This window comes from Erinaceus europaeus, chromosome 19, assembly GCF_950295315.1.
Source record: "Erinaceus europaeus chromosome 19, mEriEur2.1, whole genome shotgun sequence".
NCBI lineage: Eukaryota > Metazoa > Chordata > Mammalia > Eulipotyphla > Erinaceidae > Erinaceus > Erinaceus europaeus.
Genome location: NC_080180.1, coordinates 43,150,445 through 43,158,329, shown reverse-complemented (window position 1 = coordinate 43,158,329; position 7,885 = coordinate 43,150,445). Strand labels below are relative to the sequence as shown.

General features: G+C 38.4%; 1 non-coding gene across 1 annotated transcript; it reads left to right on the top strand.

Moving 5' to 3' along the window:
- The first annotated feature begins 7,564 nt into the window (after positions 1–7,564).
- Positions 7,565–7,684, top strand: LOC132534792 (small nucleolar RNA SNORA72). Its single transcript, XR_009546493.1, has one exon. It is a non-coding gene; the product is annotated as a small nucleolar RNA SNORA72 (small nucleolar RNA).
- The last annotated feature ends 201 nt before the right edge of the window (positions 7,685–7,885 follow it).

The following is a 7,885-nucleotide window of genomic DNA, read 5'->3' as shown; positions in this document are numbered from 1 at the left end:
TGCTTCTGATCTACTTGGTCTAGGCTTTTGAGAGAGTCTGCATATCAAATACACAGCATATACATTAAAAAAGACTCAGTCTGTGTTTTAAAAACTTTGAGACATACAATTAATTTTCCCCTTCTCATATTAATTAACTAGTGATTTATATGACTACACTTTACTAGGAGTGTACATAAACACCATTCCCACTACCAAAAGACGGTGTCCCATCCCACCACCCACCCCCACTCCCCACTGGCCCAGGAAGTGGCATGCCTACCCCTTACCACAGGGTTTTTACTTTGGTGCCCTATTTTCAATTTAGTCAGATCCTGCTTTTAGTTTCCCTTTCAGATCTTCTTTCTCAACTTCTGTTGATGAGTGGGATCATCTCATACTCATCTTTATCTTTCTGACTTAGCTCACTTAACGTAATTCCTTCTAGCTCTGTGCAAGATGGGTCAGAGAAGGTGGGTTCATTCAACGTTCAATGAAAACGTTGATCTCTGGAACACTACATAAGTAATAAATTTAAGGGCTGATTTTATTCATTTATAATTTACACACATCACTTGCTAAATAAAGCCCAGTCCTCTGCTATGGTCCTATAAATATATTTTTTTTTAAATTTTTTATTTAAGAAAGGATTAGTGAACAAAAGCATAAGGTAGGAGGGGTACAACTCCACACAATTCCCAACACCCAATCCCCATAACCCACCCCCTCCCATGGTAGCTTTCCCATTCTCTATCCCTCTGGGAGCATGGACCCAGGGTCGTTGAGGGTTGCAGAAGGTAGAAGGTCTGGCTTCTGTAATTGCTTCCCCGCTGAACAAGGGCGTTGACTGGTCGGTCCATACCCCCAGTCTGCCTCTCTCTTTCCCTAGTAGGGTGTGACTCTGGGGAAGTGGAGCTCCAGGACACATTGGTGGGGTCTTCAATCCAGGGAAGCCTAGCCAGCATCCTGGTGGCATCTGGAACCTGGTCCTATAAATATTTTTAAAAGTTCATTTTCCCCTCGCATTTATTTATTTATAGAACTTTTTTTTCTGGGCTCTGCACTGTTTTTAAAAATATCTTTATTTACTTATTATTGGTTAGAGACAGAGGTAAATTGAGAGGGGAAGAGGATATAGAGAGGGAGAGAGACGGAGAGACACCTGTAACCCTGCTTCACTCACAAAGCTTTACCCCTACAGCCGGGGACCAGGGGCTTGAACCTGGGTCCTTGAGCTCTATAATGTGTGCCACCTCCTGGTCCATTCCCCTCCCCTTTAAGGACCCCATCTGCACTTCTGTCAAATTTCCCTTGATTTGTTGCTATACCTCCTGGTTGGTGTTCCTGCCTTGTGTCTTGGTTCCATAGAAATGTGATTATATCCTCAGCTCAGGAATTCAGAAGGTCACTTTTTGAATCTAAAACAGAAGACAGTCACATTATTCATACTTAAAATTCTTCCAATACTTCCTGTCTCGGAGTGAAAGCTAAACTCTTTACAATGATAACTAATCTGAAGGGTGTTTGTTGGTGTATATATTTCTACTGCCACCAAAGATATTGCTGGGGCTCAGTGCCTACACAATGGATGAAATTTTCCTGGTGGCTATTTTTTCACACACCTCCCCTTTTGTGGTTGATAGAGACAGAAACAAGTTGAGAGGAGAGGGAAACAAAGATAGGGAGAGAGAAAGAGAGACACCTCTAGCACTGTTTCAACACTTACCACATGTGAAGCGTTCCACCTGCAGGGAGAGACCTGGGGTATGGACCCAGGTCTTTATACATGGTAACATGTACTCATTACTGGGTGTGCCACCGCCCACCCTTGCTGGACATTCTCAGTATCGACATTCACTTGTGTAAATCCTCTTCTCACTTTCTTTAATCTGACAAGATGGTGTGATTGTTCTTCTTTATCCAAAGGGTGCTCCTGTCTGGGTGCCTTTGCTATTGTTATTCCCTTGAGCAGGAACACGTTCCTATTGGGTCCATCTGACACATTCCTTATCTTCTTCAGGCTTCTGCTAAAATATCACAGTAAAACTTAGTCTCCATGAGGTTTCTGTTTTTTTATTGAATTTAATTTATTAATTAATTACTTTTGCCTCCAGGGTTATTGCTGGGGCTTGGTGCCTGCAGTGTGAATTCACTGTTCCTGCAGCCTTTTTTTTTTTTTTCTCTCTCTTTTGGATAGGACAGAGAGAAAATGAGAGGGGGAGGGGAAGATAAAAGAGGGAAAGAGAAAGATAGACACCTGCAGACCTGCTTCACCACTTGTAAAATGACACCCTTGCAGGTGGGGAGCTGGAGGCTTGGCCAGGATCCTTGCAAGGTCCTTGCACCTCATACTGTGTACTTTTACTCCAGTGCTCCACTGCCCTGTCCCCATTTCTTCTTTCTTTCTAATTTTTATGAGATAGGATACAGAGAAATAGAGAAGGGACAGGGATATAGTTAGATAGATAGATAGATAGATAGATAGATAGATAGATAGATAGATAGATAGATAAAAAGAGAGAGAAAGAGAGAGAGGAGAGAGAGGAGAGAAAGAGAGAGAGAGAGAGAGAGAGAGAGAGAGAGAGGAGAGAGAGAGAGAGAGAGAGAGAGAGAGGGAGAGAGAGAGAAGATAGACACCTGCAGACCTGCTTTTCACCACTGGAACCCTGGACTTTGTGCTTAGTAATATGTGCTCTTAACTATGCACACCACTACTCAGCCCCCTAATGGGGGACCTGCTTTAAATAAATCCTCCATCTAGATTCAGTATCTTCTGTACTCATATTACAATTATGTCCAGATGAATGGCATTTTGTTGTTCTGGTATTTTGTTGTTCTGGTATTTTGTTGTTTCAATTTAGACAATAAACTTCAATTTTTTTCCTCAGTCATCTTCATGAGGAAAAACAAACAAACAAACAAACAAAACAATTCTATTCACTGTCTGCAGATTGTAGAAAGTGACTTTCCATGATAGGTTCTCAATAAATAATTTTAAGGTAAAAGAATGCATGGAATCTTTCCACTTGTTTGGTTATTTCTTTTCAGCAGTGTAACCATCCTGTCTACCAGGAAGTCTTTCTGCTGATGTCTTTTGTTCTGGTGATTTCCTTGTATTTCACTCTTGGCATTTCCCTAGCCCCCTTTTCTTTATTCCCTTTTGCTGTCTTTGTCCACTCCCACTTGTCAATCTATACTGATTGTGATAATTTTAGTTCTAAGGTCTGACATCCCAATTCACACACCTCTGCCACAAACCTGATGCCCTATAGGAATTTTACCAGATTATTTTACTTATGTAGTTCTCATTGACTTTTTTTCCTTATGTGACATAGTTAAAAAAAAAAACCAATTTATTTCCTAATATACTCTTCTTTATCATGTCTGTGTTTCTAGAATTTTCTATCTCATATAATCCCCCAGTTTCATTAATGCCATCTTGTGCCAACATGGGATTACAGGCTCATATTTAGATAAAATTGAACTCAGTTTTGTTGCAGAATATGTCATGTTGAAGAATAAAATTGCTGACAATGATAAAATGTAATATTTGTGTAATGGAAAGTGCTTTACAATTCAGTAAAGCATATTCTGTCTTTTCTTTTAAATCCCCTATAGCAAATATATATCCGTACCTTATACTTTGTGATCCTGGTATTTATCACACTGTCAAAGAAAAGAAGAGAAATAGAGAGAACTTTTATCATTGTAAACTGGGAATACATATAAATGATGGTCAAGAAACCTTTCATGTGACATTTTTATTTTTCACAATGCTTCATGTATAAAAATAAACGGGAATGACCAAATCTCATATTGAAATTTGTCAAAAAATGAATTTGCCTAAATTAAGGCAAGAGAATTCACATGTTTTGAATAAGCTGTATTTTAATAGCTCAGATGTATCTTGCATTTCAATCAACTGCCTTTATATAATTGTTGTGTATGTTATGTTTATCATAATAAAAAGGTCTATTTTAATTAAAGAGAATCAGAGAGAGAGAGAGAATCATATGCATGTGTCACTGGAACCTCATGTATGAATGGCATATGTTCTGCTCAGTAAGCTACTCCTTTGACACCCCTCCATCAGTAAAATTTATTTGTATTCAAATGTTAATGTATCTTATTTATTTGATTAACTTTATAGTACATAAAACAATTTTATAATTGTGCATAAGAACAATCACATGCCTTAAAATATATGTAATTTGTTTGGGGGGGGCAGAACCAGGGCATGAAAGATATTTCTAGATCACTTTTTTTAACTGAGTGGAGATATGAACAGAGAGCAACCTAACCAACACAATGATTGCCACCTCAACATGCTTCACTTCAGACTGTGTCCAGAGACTTCACGTGTGGAATAACAACCCTACAGCTTCATTACTCGGGTTAGACCTTTCCTTTCATAGTATACTCTAATTTCATCTCAGGTGGTTCACTTTCTAACAAAGTCCCAAAACCTAGATATACACCAGTTTCTGTGAGAGAGAGCATATGTTCACACGTATCTGTAAACTACTGCAAAATATATACCTGAAAGCAGAAGTACACTAGAGTTTGCAGTGAGTACCTCCCTAACACTTCCTCTCTACTATTCCAAGCTTTGGGTCCATGATTGCTCAACAATTTGTTTGGCTTCCTATGATAGAGAATGGGAAAGCTATCAGGGGAGGGGGTGGGATATGGAGATTGGGTGGTGGGAATTGTGTGGAGTTGTACCCCTCCTACCCTATGGTTTTGTTAATTAATCCTTTTTAAAATAAAAATAAAATAAATAAAATAAAATAAATTTAAAAAAAACCAAAGAAACAGAGAGGGAGGAGTGGAGAGACACCACAAGTCCAGAGCTGCCCTTGATGCTGTGACGCCTCCTTGGTGATGCCTGGACACAGCATTGGACCTTGCATGTGGCAAAGTACTCATTTTATCCAGTGAGCAAATCTCTAACCCAATCACTTCAAATTATGCATTCACTTTACAAAATGTACAAGGTACAAAGATATTCCAAAAGACAACTATAATTTTTTCTATCTTGAGATATTAAATGTTAATTCTAAAATGATTTATTTCTCTTTCTCATTGCTAAGCATATATTTTATTTTGTGACCAATAGAGTTAAACACATTATTACCTGCATTTAAACAAATATCTCAAATATATCATATGTTCTTGTGTAAAACGTTTTAGTGCCTCTCTAAAATAACAGAATCAAATGCTTTGAGAATTCTCAGGGTATGAACAAAAAGGTTGTAATTTGTATGGATTTTGTACATTTATTTACTGAATTTTAAAAAACACAAATGCATTTTTTTCCTTTTGTTGCTCTTGTTTATCATCGTCATTGTTGTTATTATTGTCATTGTTATTGCTGCTATTGTTGTTGGATAGGACAGAGAAAATCAAGAGAGGAGAAGAAGACAGAGAGGGGAGAGAAAGATAGACACCTGCAGACCTGCTTCACTGTCTGTGAAGCGAACCCCCTACAGGTGGGGAGCTAAGGGCTTGAACCAGGATCCTTATGGCCCTTGCGCTTTGAACCATGTGCTCTTAGCCTGCTGCGACACCGCCCAGCTCCCCAATGCATTTTTTTTTGGTCTCACTTCATGTTAACTATATTTGTACAGATTAAGCAAGCAAACAAACAAACAAAAAAACCCTCTATTTTCACTTAGTTTCCAGTCATTCAGTTATGGGCTTGTGTGTACTTTTTCTCCTGTACTCCAAATTCAGAGGCATCTGAGCCACCATAAAATGAAACATACATGGTCTTTAACCCATTAGAAATTTCAATCATCCTGAAATCAAGAGTCAGATATAATTGGGAAGAGCAAGGCAGAAGCACATGTAGTGAAGTACCAGGTGGGTAAGGCACACATCAACTTCTGCAGCTGTGCAGCAGATTGATAAATTATGTGTTAGAGTAGTCAGGATAGATTTGGGAAAGGAGGTAAGACATGAGACATAGAGTAATAAACACATGGGCTGATGAAAATGTCTGGAGAGAACATGGTGGGTACAGCTTGTTCAGCAGTTTCTCATTTAAGGGCAATACAGTGTCTCCCATAGTGGTCCATAGGGGTATGTACATTGGTAACATTGAGCTTCAGTTGAATATAGTGTTTATGTATAGTTTTTAATTTGACTAGTGGACAACTTCTTGTTCTCAGGAGCTTCAGTCAGTTCTGCTGACAAGTCCATAATTTCAGTAAATATGAGTTTTCTCATTCTTATCTCCTTTTCATTGTGGCTCCGTATTTTTGTACATTGTCACTTTCTTCCTGTGCTAGAGAATTTGCCTGCCTTCATTAACTTTCCATCCCAGCCTTTGAACTGTTTTCTTAGCATTTCTGAGACCTCTCCTTCACCCCTTCACTGTTCAGCAGTGTTAATGCTTCTTTCTTGAAATTCTGACTTTTGCTCTTCCGTATATGCATATTTCAGGGAAGCAGAAGTCTTTTTAACCTTGATAACCCCAAACTATATGTAAGACAAAATCACTGCTTCTAATTTCTGAGGCAAAAATATGCTATTCTCTTTAGAGATTGAATACATACTTCGTCCCCCCAAACTGGAAAATCCCTTTGAAGTGGGAAGCATTAAGCAGTGGTATGTGAGTTGCCAGGAGTTTTGCCACACTATTTCCACAGCATCTAAATATTTTCTGTACCATAGTCATGTACTCCCAAGCTTCAAAACTGTGCAATGTACTTGGCACGAGGTATGCCTTAACCAGTGAGCAATTCCTCTAGCTTGTACGTTTCTGTTTCACACAGATAAAAATTATAGTTGTTCCTCGGATACTTTTTTGATCTAACATGGTGATAGATGCTAGGGCAAACTAGTGCTGCCAAACTGAAGATTGCAGAGGCTTACTCTTGAACAGTTTTAAAATTGTGAAATCAACCTGGACTTTTATTTCATGGCATCTGCAGTATTTTACAGGGATCTGTCACAAACCTTCTTCACCTCTGGTTTGCACAGCACCAGGGCATTCTGGTTCGCATCTTGGGACTGACAGCTTCTCCAATACTTTAATTTTTGTTATTTCTATGCTGCAAAAACAAGGTGTCAGCCTCTGGTTTTCATTTTCTTACTCAGTGAATGAATCTGTTCTCATGAGTAAAGCCTCATCCGATATAAGTGAGTCATACAACCTGTTTTTTTCCCTGACATGGTATTCTAGTTTCTTAACTTGCTTGTTATGTACTCAGTAATTTATTTTGGATTTTGCTCTATTTGATGTAATTAGGGTTCTCTACACTTTATCATAAAAACGATGATAAAGAGAGAGAGAGAGAAAAAAACTTTTGCTTGCATATTTTTCTCACCAGTGTTGTCTCTCACACTTGATGCCTTCTCACAACTCTGTCTTTCCTTGCAATGATTGTCCCCCTTTCTTTCTAATAAGACTGAGAGAAAGAAATATAGCCTGAAGCAGAGACAGAGAGACATTAACAGCACTGCTCTATGACTCATAAAGCTTTACCCTGCAGATGGGGCCCTGGGGCTTGAAGACAGGTCAACAAGTGAGTCACCAACCAGCCCCTAATATAATTTCCTTTTTAAGAAATAAAAACTTCAGTGAATATTCTTGCTGTTCTGGTTTTATAATAATCAGGGAAGGCTAAACATTCACTACATTAAGACCATGCATGTGTCCCCAGACCTAGTTCTGGTTTTATAAATGCTGGTGATAAACCAAGTCTAAAAATAAATAAATAAATAAATAAATAAAAACTTAATAAAGTTTTATTAGTACTTACATATCAACAACATAAATAAGTTGACTGATCCAAAGAGCTATCTTTTCATCTCCACCAATCAGGCAACACTGATGAACTGTGGCCCCTAATTGCAAGCCAGTGTACCTATACCCAACTCTTATATGCTAGCTAGGTAG